The sequence below is a fragment of the Chenopodium quinoa genome, unplaced genomic scaffold, assembly GCF_001683475.1.
Source record: "Chenopodium quinoa cultivar QQ74 unplaced genomic scaffold, ASM168347v1, whole genome shotgun sequence".
NCBI lineage: Eukaryota > Viridiplantae > Streptophyta > Magnoliopsida > Caryophyllales > Amaranthaceae > Chenopodium > Chenopodium quinoa.
Window position 1 is genome coordinate 3975205 of NW_018743919.1, and position 15881 is coordinate 3991085.

A 15881-nucleotide genomic window follows, 5' to 3' on the forward strand; every position below is an offset into this window, starting at 1 on the left:
GGAGAAATATATTTTCAATTACTGATATACTGTTTAGTACATCAAATTTATAAGACATGTTAATTATATATTATAATGATAATTTTTTAAAAAAAAAACACAGCTCATATTAAAACGAAATATTAAATTCATTTCACAATGAGGCAAAAAAGGAATACAATAAACATGTATTGAATATAAATTGTTATAACATAAATATAGAAAACATTAATAGCAAAGGGAGACAAGTAATTTTTTTGGCTGAAGAAATATCAAAATACAGACATTTAATTAAAATCATTTTGAAAGACGTTAGAAGTACAAATTTTCTAATGGAAAAAGTTTTAGAAATGAACCTCAAAGTTGTAACACGACTCCTTTATTATTCGACAAAGTTGTACACATCCAATAAGTAAATATAGATCAATGTATAATTAAAAAATATAAGCGGTATTAAGTAATAAAGTTCAAAAAAAATGCTTTGGAATTTCTAAAAAGAAAAAAAAGGAATGTGAATGAGATGCTTTAGAATTTATTAGTATATGTAGATTTACGTGAATCAATTTGGTATATGTGAAATTGTGGATAAGGATTATTACTCTCATCCTAAATTAGTTGCATTACATTACTGAATTGGAGATATTGGATAAGTTAAAAGAATTTTGCTGAGAAAAAAAAAAGCTAAAAAGGTTGAAATTCCCAATTTAGCACTTTGGAATGTACCTATTCCGATAATACTATACCATGGTTGTGGTGTCATAAGTTGGCATTATTCATCGTAATTCCCAAAGCTAGTAATTTAAAAAAATGAGTTGCCGTGCGATAAATAGCTAATTGGCAATTGCATATGAAAATGAATATGCAAAAGAAGATAAGATAAAATATGGACGATTTATCAAAATATTGTTAATTTGAAACTTATTTATTATTTTACCTTGGTACTAAACTTATTTACAAAATTGTTGTCCACGTAGGATTGGAAATACGTTTGGGTCTATTTAATTTTTTAAAAAACAAACCGCTACTTTAGATAGTTGTTTTAGTATCAAAACCATTATTCAAAGTAGCGGTTTTAGTATCAAAACCGCTGTTCAAAGTAGTGGTTTTCCTTAATACTCCACACAGCAACAAACTACTCTGTTGAATATATTAAAATTAAAACAAAACAAAAACACACCACGACAATCCTCTCCATTTCCACCAGACCACCACACACATCACGTTGCCGGTCCTCATCGACGTCCTTCTGCACACCAGCGGCCAACCCAATTCACGTCGCCACCACCAATTGATGAACAAATTGGTTTTTTGATATTTACCCCCAAATTGATAAGGTATTTAGCCATCTATTGATGGATAGACCTCTAATCACTATTGATGGGACTCACTTATACGGGAGGTACAAGGGCACCTTACTCAAAGCAATGGCAACCGATGCAAACTTTCAGCTTTTCCCTCTTGTCTTTGCGATTGTAGAAAATGAGTCTATTGAAACTTGGTCATGGTTCATGACATGTCTTAGGCAATCAGTCACCCAAAGAAGAGGTTTATGTGTCATATCTGATCGACATGTAGGGATACTAGATGCAATGAATAAGGAGGGGAGTGGATGGGAGGAGCCTTTTGCAGATCATAGGTATTGCATTAAGATCACAAGTTTTTCACCTTCAGTTTCATCTCTTGCTTTGACTACTACTACACCTATGCTCTCATCTAGTCCTTTGACTACTACTACACCTCTGCCCTCTTTTACTCCTAATTATCCTCGATCTTCTTTGCTTGCAATCCTAGTTCACCCTCGTTCACATCCATGTTGCCACATAATATTTCTGATATTTCTACTCAGTTAGCCTCTTCTACGGTTGTATCTCCACCACTGGTTTATGCTCAACGATCCACTATCACTGCGTCACCCATTTTGGAAGTGGATGAGTCAAATTTTGAAACACCATCACCATTACATCGTAAGAAACGTCATTAGAGTAGGAGACGTGTAACTTATTTTGATTCATTGGAACTCATTTTGGTAATTTGGAATATTTGTTATATGTACTTGCTTTAGTTAATCCAATGTTATTATAAATATTTTGGTTTGTTTGTGGAAATTTGTGTATTGGTTGGAATTGTTTTAGATAGGTTAATTGTAAAAGTTGTGTAGATGTGTACAGAGCATGATATTGTTACAAAAAATGTGCAGGGGATATTTTTGGCAAAAGTTACAAAAAATGTGAAACGGAGGTAGTATATGATTAAATAATACAAAATAAAAAGACGGATAAAGTAGGAGTGACTAAGCAAAAGTATAAATGTGAAAATAAACTTTGTAGAACACAAAACAAAATGGATATGATGAAACAATTATTCTACATATTCATCTTTTGTTTGTATTCATGACCGTGTCTATACCCAATCATGTGCAAATGTAAACAAATATCAAATTAAATTTGTATGTATGCTAAATAATTATTGTTGTAAGAATAAAAGATTGTACCTTACAAAAAATTAAGTGAGAGGTAATTACTCCTTAAAGATTTCAAACTCAAAAGTTCCTGTCGTGTGAATGTGTGATTAGTGGTGTCTTAGAAGCGAATTCCACCATTACCGGTGTGGTTAACGTTTCTCTAATTCAATAAAACTTGAAAACTATAAAAATCACTCAAGAACTCACAAGAATATTTTTGTAGAAAAGTGGTTTATATTTCTTCCTTATCCATATAATTCTTACATTAACTATTGAGTTATGTTACATATATGCTCAATTTTATAGGGAATATGCGTACCAAAAAATTGACTTAAATTACGGAATATAAACTCCCAAAAAAGTTAAAAAATCAGTAAAGTTAATTTTAGACGAGAGAAATACTCCATATTTTTGTTAACAAGAGTAAAAAAAAAAAAAGCAATCGACTAGTAAAGTTAAAGAAAGTAAATTTGTGTGTCTAAGCTGTCTTAATTTACGTTCCCAAAAAAATTGGGTTATTAGCCAACAATGTAACAACTACCTAGTGACTGTTAAAAAAGGAAACAAATTAGAAAAATGAAATTATGACCACATATTTTTCGTCATAAATAAAATTTAAATTAAATATGACACTTCACTTTACTTAATTGGCAACTACAACCAATTAAACTATGGAGTATATACTACATATATTTACATCCACTCTTCACCTTTTGTTTCAAAACAAATCTCCCTCTTTTTTCCTCTTTTTTTTTTGCATATTTTTCTCCGTTAAATTTTCAACAACTTTTCAAAATATTATTAAAAACAAAAACATAAGATCGAAGAAGAAGAAAACAGCTGCTTTCAAAGAAGGCTGGCGTTTTCTTTGGTAAGTTTATCTTTAATCTTAATACTTTATGATCCAGTAGAAGTTATGCATATACTCTTAATGTGTCATGTGTATATAATATGGTCTTTCCATGTTTATGTATGGTCGTATGAATCTATTTAAACTATCAATAGTTCAGTCGAGTTTCAAAGTTTTTTCCTACGCACATAAAAATATTTGTATACAATGGGTTTATTATAATGAGTAATGATGTACGAGTAGTATGTATTGAGTAAGTAATTGTTTTCAGAAGTGAATTTGTTTTTATAATTATATCTAGGTGAAAGATATAGAGATGGTACCGTGAAATTGGTAACGTTTTTATATTTCGTCTCTTTTGCTTTCATAAGGTGAAGGAGAAATAAATCCCAATTTTCCAATATAGTCATTTGTATAAGGTAAAAAAAAAAAAAATGGTGGTCTTTTAATGGTTTTCATATGAGAAGCAATGTTTATTAACACAATTAATTTTCAACTTTTCATTCATATGACAAGCAATGTTAATTAACACAATTAGTTTTCAATCATATGACAGAGCAATACTAATTAACACAATTTTTTTAACTCAATTACATCTAGTACTTTTACAAAATATCCCTCAACTAAACGCAGATTCTTAAGAATCATAGTTTTACAAGAAGCAATCTGTTTAAAAAGGAGTAATTAGTTATTTATATAGTTTTATAGATAGATAAAACAAGAGTAACATGAAATTCTGAGAGTGATGGAAAGCTCAAGTAGTTAGAATTTCCCTCCCGATTTCAGGTGATCCCGAGATCGATTCTCATCACTCGTCCTTGTGGCTCTCTAAACACTAAAAAAAATAAAATTCTCGGAAAAGTTACATAAAAATTTAATAAGTCACAAGAGTTACAAAAATGATTCTTAAATTCAAGGATAAAGTAAAAAATATCTCGATTTACGTGTTCACGTTTTAATAAGCAAAACGAGACATTTACATAACTTTTTAGTGAAATCTGAGCTCAATTTGGACCCTTAAGCCCTATAATAGCCCCCAAAACCATTAACGAGAGGTTTTCCAATGCGTAAATCGATAAAAAAAATATTAATAAATAGAGAGTGGGCCCCATTAACCGAATTTTTTAACGGCGGGATAACGGCAAGGTTACCGTATAGAAACAAAATGTATATTGAGGTTACAGTGTAGAATGTCATATAAGTTGGGACACAACGTAGAAAAGTGAAATTAATAAGGTTACTATATAGAAAAAAACTTTTTTTTTTTTTTAAATCTTCCCCACCACTTTCAATTCCGTTTTACATTTTTAGGCCTTTATGTTTGGTACTACGCAATTCATGAGGAAAGCACTAATATGAAGCATATCCGAAGAGCTTTCAATGAAGCACTTCCTATGAATAGCCCATTTTTACACGCGGATTGTATATTATTACTTCCTCCGTTCTAGTAATATTGCAATAATTGAAATTTTACTATTCATCATGTTTGTTTGACTACAAATTATGATGTATACGTAAAGTTTTCATCCTTGTTGCAATATTTGTGGAACAGAGGAAGTACATTATCACTCCTCTTTTTTTTTTTTTTTTTTTTTTTATGCAACAGTTTGATCGGCATATTTGTCGAGACGTACCTTTAACCATTAATATTTGTAATTGTCTATTGGAAAAAATTCTAACAAAATTAAATTATGAAAATACAAATTGTGACGAATCTAATAATATATTATACTAAGTATAATAAGTCAAACATGACACGTGAATATTGTAAAAGTCAAACTGATACATTTAATATAAAACGGAGGGAGTACTTTCGTTTCATATTATGTGCAATATCTACTAAAAATGATTGCACTACATACTCCATATTTTGTGCAACAAATGTTTTTTTTTCCTTTTTAAATTGCCAATTCTCTCTATCTTTCGCTTCATCACATGTATCGCTATCTTTCTCTCAATTTAATACTCACAAACAAATTTTGTATAAAAGTCTGTACAACTGTACAAGCTCATTTGTTGCACATAATATGAAACCGTGGTGTACTAAAAATATATAATTCAAAGTACGTTAATAACATACTTACATATGAGTTATGTATGTCGAAGTATTGTTTTAGTATTATTTATTGAAAAAAAAATAAAAAATTCAAGTGATTAAGAGAAAAATAATACAAAAATCCACAAATATTAAACTCCAATCTCATTCACCAAATAGAAACTTCAAAAATTTAATTAAAATATATGATATCGGATGTACGTATTGGTAATAAGGATTAGCAGGAAGTATTGTATTGTGTGCATAGTAAAAATCAACTCATGGTAATTAATAAAAGATGAATTCAACTGTAGGGTCATATTAGAGGAATTATATTAGACAGTACATAGTCTAATTAATAATAGTTAAAGCTAGCCTAATCCGATTAATTATTTGTCATGCAATATTTAATACAAAGCTCTGTGCAGCATCCCTAGATTAGATGATATGTTGGATTGTTCAGATTTCACATTTTCTCTTGAGTTTTCCGACCAAGTTTTGAGTAGCTCGGCTCAACTTGTCAACATCTAAAATCGAGCTTGAGTCAAACCTACTTGAGTCAAGTATTGATCAAGTATTATCCCATTCCATAAGCATCCCGGTCTGGCCTTATTGTGCCATGGATCAATTGCTAGATGCTAGCCACTCATGTGAACCAACATAAGGGAGTAGTACCCAAATCATTACTCAAAATATAATGATGCATTCAAAAGAAAAGGCAATCCCACTTCTCATCACTAATCTTCATGAAAAGGACTAAATGGTTGTACTTAAAAACATTTAATGAAGAATAAAGCTTTTGTTACCGTTCACATACATATCATGTTTGGAAGTTGGAACTCTCAAACTTATTTATCATATGCCCCAAAAATAAACAAAGGTTGCTTCCAATTAATCTGTCACATCTTTTCTACCTTTAACAACTTTTTATCATATTCATATGTATATGCATGCACCCAAATGGCCAATCACAGATAGACTATTGAAACTAATTCATACCACGTGTTTGGCTTTGAGTTATTGTAGAAGAATGTCATAATTGGTGACATAGAACATATTTTCAGTAGATAATATCATCTAATTTATATACTTACTGTTTGGGTCCAATTTAGTCCAATTGGACCTAGGCATTAAATGATCCAATTAAAAACTCAAGGTCAAGGTTCAACTCTCCAATTGTGCTAAAGTCAAAGGTCAGCCCTCAAAGCAAGCCAATTGGGCTAAGGCCCAACTTCTCCATGTATGAAGAGGTATAAAAGCCATCAATATTCATATATACACATTCATTCATATATTCATATAGTCACATTCATTCACATATTCTCATATATTCTCATAACTCAAGAAAAGCCTCAAGCAACAAATTCTCTTGCATAGTGTTCTCTTTCTACACATTGTACTGACTTTAGCATCGGAGGGGCCTTCCTCGGCAACACCCCCGAGGCTAGTTTACGTGTGTTTACTGTGCAGGAAACCTTCGGCCCAACATTACTTGGACCGAATCCAGTCTTCTCCGTTTCAGCGGACCTTCGGCAAGGTCCCATTGTTTTCACCCGAAACAATATGGCGCCGTCTGTGGGGATCAAACCCACGACCAGGTGAAGGACCAGATAGAGGACATGGTCCGGAAGGGATACTTGAAAAAATACATCGCGGATCACCGCGAGAAAAAAGAATCCGAGAAGTCAGCAAAGGACTCTCGGCAAGACCTCGACTTCCCCCGGAAAAACAGTAAATAGCCGGAGGGGAAATTCCCTCCGATCAATGTTATCTCGGGAGGAATATACTCTCGGAGGGAGCACAAGCGACACCTTAGAGCTTTGACTCACCAGGTGAACAGCGCTGACATTCAATCTCCCCAATCGCCGGTGCCGAACATGACGTTCACAGCCGCCGACTGCCGGGGGATAGCGTTCCCTCACGAGGATCCGTTGGTAATCATTGCCACGGTGGCCAACCACGACGTCAGTAAGGTCCTTGTTGACGGTGGCAGCGGAGCAAACATTCTGTTCCGAAAGGCCTACAATCAAATCAAGCTGAAGCCCAAGCACCTTACGCCGGTACCCTACCCGGTATCCGGGTTCAACGGGGCTTCAACTTATCCAGATGGGAAGGTGACACTTCCTGTCACCATCGGCTGCGATGAGGCAGCCAGGAACGTCATGATTGAATTTTTGGTCATTGACGCTCCTTTAGTGTACAACGTGATTTTGGGGAGACCCATAATTCATGAGATCCAAGGGGTCGTCTCAACTTATCATCAGCTGATGATTTACGTCTCAGACGCCGGCTTCCCCGAAAGGATACAGGGCAACCAAAAGGACGCCTGAAGGTGCAACTACCTCAAGCCATCCAGTAGTCGCCCAGATGACGACAAGGATGAGGAGGAGAAAGAAAAAGAAAGAGAGCCAAGCACAAAAAAGCCGAAAGGCCTAAGTGCTTCGGCCCAAGGATCTGTACCCAGAGGTAAAGGGCCCGAAAGGGAAAAGGCTAGCTCTTCAGCTGAGCCACAAGACTCAGAGAGCCAGCCGAAGAACAAAAAGACTGGGACACCTGCTGACATTGGCAGCAGGCTAGATTATGAGGAGTCCAGTCCATCAGCAATGGACATGGACCAACAGACTGAAACAGTTGAGTTGGCCGAAGGAGACGTTGAGAAATGTGTAACAATCGGGATGGACCTTGATCCGAACACCCGTTGTGAACTTATTCAGCTCCTTCGGGACAACAGAGATGTGTTTGCTTTCTCGGCAGCTGATATGCCCGGGATAAGTTCAGACCTCATCTCCCATAAGCTTAATGTTGACCCAACGTGTCGACCAGTTAAGCAAAAGAAGCGGAATTACTCCGCTAATAAGAACCGAGACATCGCAGCCGAGGTCAAAAAATTGCTGGAGGCAGGATTCATCGAACCTTGCCAATATCCAGAATGGCTGGCAAATGTGGTGATGGTTCAGAAGCCCAATGGTACCTGGAGGATGTGCGTTGACTTCACGGACCTAAATAAGGCTTGTCCGAAGGATTTCTATCCCTTGCCGAGGATCGATCAGCTAGTCGATTCGACAAGTGGCCATGCCTTGCTTAGTTTCATGGACGTATTCTCGGGGTATCATCAGATCTTCATGCACCCCGACGATCGAGCAAAGACAGCATTCGTCACGAACGCTGGGGTGTACAATTACAAAATGATGCCCTTCGGATTGAAAAATGCGGGGGCAACCTATCAAAGGCTGGTGGATCAAGTTTTTGCCGATCAAAAGGGCCGAAACATGGAAGTCTATGTCGACGATTCGATCGTCAAAAGCAAAAAACCTGAGGACCATGTAAAGGACCTAGCTGAAACTTTCGCCACCTTGAGAAAACATCAAATGAAGCTGAATCCGAAGAAGTGTGTCTTCGGCGTGAAGTCAGGGAAATTCCTTGGGTTCATGGTCAGCAAAAGGGGGATTGATGCCAATCATTCCAAAGTCAAAGCGGCGCTCGACCTTCCTGAGCCGAAAACGAAGCGGGATGTTCAGCGGCTCACCGGAAGAATGGCAGCCCTCTCGAGGTTCATTTCCAGAGCTTCGGATAAGGGGTTACCTTTCTTCAAAGCCCTGAAACTCCCGAAAACAAAAGAGCTCGTTTGGGAGGAAGAGCAAAAAGACGCCTTTAAACAGCTTCGGGAGCATCTGGCTCAACTCCCAACGCTGGCTAGCCCAGCTGAAGGAGAAACTTTGTACCTGTATGTGGCCGTTAGCCCAGCCACCATCAGCGCAGTATTGCTGAAGGAAGAAAGTAAAAGTCAGCAACCGATCTACTTCGTCAGTCATACATTGACGGATGCCGAGACTCGCTATCCTCTACTCGAGAAAGTCGCTTTCGCGGTAGTAGTAGCTGCTCGGAAGCTGAGGCCCTATTTTGATTGCCATCAGATAGTGGTCTTAACTGATCAGCCGTTGGAAAAAGTTATCGGCAAGGTTGAAAAATCTGGTAGGCTAGCCAAGTGGGCTTTTGAGCTCACCGAATTCAGCATCAGCTACCGTCCGAGGGCTGCCATTAAGGCTCAAGCTCTAGAGGATTTCTTGGCCGAATGCTCATACCAAGAAGCGCTAGACAGTGAAAAGAAAGTCTGGACTGTGTTTACGGATGGATCTTCCACCGAAAACGGTTCGGGGGCAGGAGTGGTGATAACTTCTCCCGAAGGCAAATCCTTTGAGTATGCACTAAAATTTTCTTTTAAGGCCTCGAACAATGAAGCCGAATATGAGGCAGCAATCGCCGGCCTAGAATTGTGCATCTCCCTGGAAGCCGATCATGTCTGCCTGAAAACAGACTCTCAGCTAGTTGCATATCAGATCAGCGGCAGCTACGAGGCCAAAGAGCCCTCCATGATAGCTTATCTTGCCAAGACCAAGTCAGTCATTGCAGAGCTGAAAACTTTTGAGGTTCAGCTGATCCCAAGGGGTCAGAATACTCAAGCCGATGCACTCTCTAAAATTTCCAGTTCATCTCTTACCGAGCTGAACAGATCTGTATATGTAGAAGTGCGTCGAGAGAGAAGTGTCGACGAAGCACCTGAAGTGTGCTGCGCTGACCCAGAGCCTAGTTGGATGGACCCCATCCTAGCTTTCAAGCTTCGGGGAGAAACTCCCGAAGATAAAGCTTTGGCCTCCAAGATAAAGAGAACCAGCTCTAGGTTCATTGTCTTCAGGGGGGAACTTCTGAAAAAGTACTTCTCAGCCCCATTGCTGAAATGCGTGGGACCAACAGATGCAGATTATATCCTACGGGAGATTCACCTTGGCATCTGTGGGAACCACATTGGGGGAAGGACCTTAGCCCACAAGGCATTGAGGGCTGGATATTACTGGCCCACCATGATCGCAGATGCTAAGGAGCTGGTTCGGAAATGCGAAAAATGTCAAAAGTACGCTCCAGTTATCCATCAGCCAGCAAGGGATCTTCAGCCGATCCTTAATCCACTCCCGTTCGCCCAATGGGGACTGGATATACTGGGACCATTTCCAGAGGCTGTGTACCAGAAAAAATGGCTGATAGTTGGTGTCGACTACTTCAGTAAATGGATCGAGGCCGAAGCAGCCTCGAACATTACAGAGCAAACTGTCAGAAAATTTATCTGGCAGAATATCATCACTCGATTTGGCATCCCGAGAGTATTTGTCTTCGATCATGGGAGGCAGTTTGATAACTTACCGCTGAAGCGGTATACAGATCAGTTCGGCATCAAACTGGCATATTCAGCGGTATGCCACCCGCAAAGTAACGGACAAGCCGAAGCTGTAAATAAACATATCTTAAATGCCCTCAAGAAGAGGGTAGAAGATCAAAAGTCCAAGTGGCTGGAGGAGCTCCCAGGAACCCTTTGGTCCCTTCGGACAACTAAAAAAGAGGCAACGGGCTATTCACCTTTTGAACTGGTGTATGGTGCCGAAGCCGTCCTTCCAGTGGAAATTGGCTCTGAGAGCCTACGAGTGCACCACTTCTCGGCTGAGAATGAGAAACTGATGAGGGAATCTCTCGATTTCCTTGACGAAGTAAGAGACTCAGCCCGAGACAGAATGGCCGCTTATAAGCAGAGAATCAGCAAATTTTATAACCGAAGGGTCCATGTAAGGCCTCTCAAAATTGGATACCTTGTCCTTCGGAATGCTGCTGCAGTTCAGAAAGGCCGAATCCATGGGAAACTCTCAGCTGCATGGGAAGGACCTTATGAAATCTATGATGAGCTTCAGCCAGGGACATACCGACTTCGGCAGTTGGATGGAACTGAGTTGAAAAATCACTGGAACGCTGATGTACTGAAAAAATATCATGTGTAAACCCTTCGGGGCAGAACAATCTTTGTAAGTACATTTTGAACTAATGAAAGGCCTTGGAGCCGCCATTTATATAAATGTTTACAACTTTTTATCCTTTCAAAGTTTTCTTTGTTCTATCTACTCTTTAAGGGTTTTTTATTCAGCCTCGTCTGAAACCTTCGCCTTCGGGTAACTGGGTTTCAGATTGCTGACAAAACTCGTCTTTTTAAAGAACACTGGTCTTTCAGCTGAAGTCAAACCTCAGTAAGACTTGTTCTCCAAAGACATGAGTCCATGGACAATTCTGGGATATTGCCTTAACTGAGCCTTGTATCCCAGAGAGCCATTATCCGAAACATTGCCTTAAGTTGGCCCTGTGTTTCGGGTATCCATTTTTCAAAGATAGACAGAAAATTAAGGATAACAGCAACAGTTGAAAATTGTTTATTCAGCCTCGTCTGAAACCTTCGCCTTCGGGTAACTAGGTTTCAGATTGCTGACAAAACTCGTCTTTTTAAAGAACACTGGTCTTTCAGCTGAAGTCCAACTTCAGTAAGACTTGTTCTCCAACGACGAGTCCATGGACAATTCTGGGATATTGCCTTAACTGAGCCTTGTATCCCAGAAAGCCATTATCCGAAACATTGCCTTCAGTTGGCCCTGTGTTTCGGATATCCGTCTTTTTAAAGAACACTGGTCTTTCAGCTGAAGTCCAACTTCAGTAAGACTTGTTCCCCAAAGACATGAGTCCATGGACAATTCTGGGATATTGCCTTAACTGAGCATTGTATCCCAGAAAGCTATTATCCGAAACATTGCCTTCAGTTGGCCCTGTGTTTCGGATATCCATTTTTTAAAGAACTCTAGTCTTTCAGCTGAAGTCAAGCTTCAGTAAGATTTGTTCTCCAAAGGCGTTATCCGAAGCATTGCCTTCAGTTGGCCCTGTGTTTCGAATACCCATTTTGAAGAAATAAAGAAATTGTTTATTTAGCTGAAGCCATACTTCAATTTCTGGGGGGGCAAGAAGCACTATCAGTGCAAGTTTATGTTGAGCAGAATTGAAGAAACAGTAAAGCATTCAAAAACAAAGCAACTGAAGAAAAGAGCATCAAATTAATAATTTATGCTCAGAAATTGAGCTACAAGTTCAATTAAACTGTATCGGCAGCCGCCCACAAGCGGAAAATAACAGCTGCCGAAATACGTACATAAGCAAAAAAATAAACTGTTGTACGACAAGGCAAGCTGAAGCAAAAAACAAGGCAAAAAATTCAGAAAGCGGCAAGTCTAAAGTTAAGCGCATGATGAACCGCAAGATTCTGAAGACGACTGCCCGAGTTCCTATGCTTCAGCCCGAGGATCAGACTGATCAGCATTGTTGTGCCCCATGGTGGCCTCAACCCCAGCAGCAGAAGAAGCAGGCTTTGCACTCTGCCGAGCCTCCCTTTCCCTCTGTTCAGCCTCCAACTCCATTCTCTCAGCTTCTTCTTCGGCTTCCTTAGCCTTAAGAATTTCAGCTTCGACTGGAGTTGCATACTTCATATGAGGGTCTTCGGGATTCTGGACCCATTCAGCACATTTGGACCAGTCCAGCTTCGGCTCAGCATGAAGGCAGACTCTTCGGCATACTCTGAACCCGTTTTTGAAACCCATCTCATATTCTTCCTGGGTATAGACACGGACTTTGAGTAGAGCCTCAGCATCAGCCAACTTCTTCTAGGTCTCCTCCAAGTCTTCCTTGGATTTCTTCAGCTCATCGGCGAGCTTGGAGGAGGAACCTTTCAGCTCATTCAGCTCCTGCTGAACTTGGGAAGCCTCTGTCTGAGCCTGGGCCACTTCTTCTTTTTTGGCCATCAGCTGATCCTCAGCCTCCTGGAGCTTAGCTCTTTGAGCTTCAGCAGCAGCAGCAGCCTCTGAGAGTTGGACATCCCTGGCCAGGAGCAGCTCTTCAGCAGCCATTCTGCTGCCTTCAAGAGCTTCTAACCGTTGCTGCACTTCAGCTTGTGCAGCAGCCCCTTCCTGGATTCGGCTCTCAATGGCAGCCTTGAATTTGGGGACGTCCACTCCCATGTGCTCCTGGAGGAATTTTTCCCCTTCCATCAGTGGGGGAAAAACTTCCTTCTCCATAGCGTCGCAGAAGGTTTTGAGGGCTTCAGCAGCTTTTTTCTCATATTCCTCACCCTTCTGCTGCTTCTCTTCAGCTGCTGCTTGCTTCAGCTTAGCAAGCTTTAATTCCTCTTCAGCTACCTTCTTGTCGTGCTCAGCAGCGTCTACCCTATCTTGTAGGGTATCTATCAGCTCTACAGTAAGAGTCTGATTGTGCACGAACTGAAAACAGGAGCACAAGTTAAAAAAAAATAAAAAATAAAAATAGAGCTGAATTTTAGAGGAAATAAATGCAAGGAAAATCACCTGGATCATCAGCAGTTGGTTAGACCTGGCTGGGTCAGGAACTGATCTGCTGGATTCGCCCATCCCAGCAGTGGCCTTCAGCGACCAGATTCTTGCCTTATCTACTTCGGACATGCCAGCAAAATCGCCGAAGTAGGCTGCAACACCTTCTCGGTTCTGACCCGATATGAGGTCCCAGATGTGATCTGGGATTGGAATTCGGGGGGCCGAGAAACCCATCTCTCCAGATTGCAGAGTCTGGAAGGAAGGAAAGGATGATGACGGAGCTTCTTTAGCTTTGGATGGCTTAGCATCATCCTTCTCAGAAGAGTCAATTACTATGACCTCTTCTTCTTCAGGGGTGAGGACGAAAGCCTCAACCTCTCTTGCAATGTCTGCCGTGAAACCCTCAGCACTGGGCATCACGGCATCCTTATTTTTGTGCTCAGCAGCACTCTCCTGAATTTCTTCTTGGACCCCTCCCTTAGATTCGGGAGTTCTCTAATCCACCTCCATCTCAGGAGGTGGCGGAGGGGTCTTTTGAGGTGATTGGGGTGGTGGCCGGGGAACCCTCGGCGATCCATTGCCTTCCTCGGGTTCCCTTATTTCAACGCCGATGGTCATCGGCCTCCGCTGAAAGTCATGAGGGCCGATGATGGCCATTCTTCGGCGCCTTTTCTGAAGGGGCTGCTCGTCCATGTCTGAGTCTGAAGACTCTTCTTGTATTTGGTCTTCGGGACGAACAGGGGCTTTCCCTTCTCTGTGTCTGTTACTCTCTTCAGACTGTAACAGACAGGGGGGAGGAAGAATGTGAGTACAAAAAAAAAAAAAAAAAAAAAAAAAGAAAGACAAAGTTAAGTCTGAAAGCTCACCGAGGTCTTCAGCAAAGCCTCGTCTTCTTCAGCTGCCCTAGCTGCAGCTTCTTCTTCAGCAGCTCTGGAGGACCCTTCTCCTCCTTCGCAAGCTTCGAGAACCTGTGCAACCTCTTCGGCTGTACGGGCAGCTTCAACTTCTTCGTCCAGCAGCTGAAACCAGGGGTCTCTCTTCTTCCACCAAGGATTCTGCCTCTGATACAGAGCAACAGCATCAATTTGGAAGTGGGAAGAGTCTAGATGAACTTCCCTATGCCTCGGTTCAGTGATAGACGGGGCCCGATCAGTTACAACTCGTTCTCGGTTGACACCAAGACGAGCGTAGTTAATGCCAACGTTGGTCTCGTCCCGTTCTGAAAAAAAAAGGGGAAAGGTCAGTTCAGTTAGGTTGGCACAACATAAAACGAAGTGAGGAGAAAAAGAGATAATTAAAAAGCCTCGGCCCAAGCCGAAGAAGCTTACCATCCTTAAACTTTCGGCTGAGGCCAACAGCTGCTAGCATGTTCTCTTGGAAAACATAATGCGTATCGGGGAGCCAAGTCTCCGGGATATGCTGCATTCGGCCGCTGCCCCCCCGGTTCGGAAGCTTGCCGAAGATGTTCTGCTGATTAAGGTTCGGATCTGGCCCGTTATCTGCGGGGGGACCTAGACTTCCCATGTCGGGATCAGGCTCAGCAAGGTACCGGGGAGCGCTGAAGACGCAAGGGTGGCCTGGGTCCGTGGGTGCCCTAACCCAAATCCATTGACCTCTCCAGTCCTTGTCTGAAGAGTCGTTCGGCCACATGGTCAGGTACTGGGGCCGAGACTCAATTCGGTACCACCCAGAACCATGGCTTCCGTGCCCACTTTGAATATTTGGCACTAGCCGATGAAGATTTTTGAAGCAGTGCAGGTTCGGCACATACTTGAAGAACTTGCAGACCCATAAGTATGTCATCACCCTTCGGATGCTGGTGGGAGTTAGTTGACATAGGGAGATATTGTAATGGATCAGCAAGTCTCGGACGAATACGTCCAAAGGGAACCTCAGCCCATACTGAATCTGTCTTGTGTACACCCCCACATACCCCGGGGGTGGACGATGGATTCTATCGGATGCCGCGGGCATTCGGCACCAATACCCATCAGCTTCAAAAATGCCGTAATGCAACTCAATTTGCTCGGCAAACCAATATTGTTCGGCATTCTCCACCCACCATGAGTAGGGGCGGTTCTTTATCATGGCCGAAGCTACTTCGACATTCTCCCACTCTGAAAACCCGGGGAGGATATCCCAAAGGACAGCGGGAACTTCATCGTCCCGTCCAGAAGCGCTCGGCCCCTCCGTTCTCTGAGGAGGAGCCGAGGAAATTGGAGTCGCCCTAATCCCTTCAGCAGGGTCAGACTCTGGCCTTTGTCCATTCCAGGTCCCAATCCTGTTCCTAGGATCGGGAATTGGCCTTGCTCTTCTTGGAGCACGGGCTCTACCTCTAACTCCTCTTGCCATTGATTA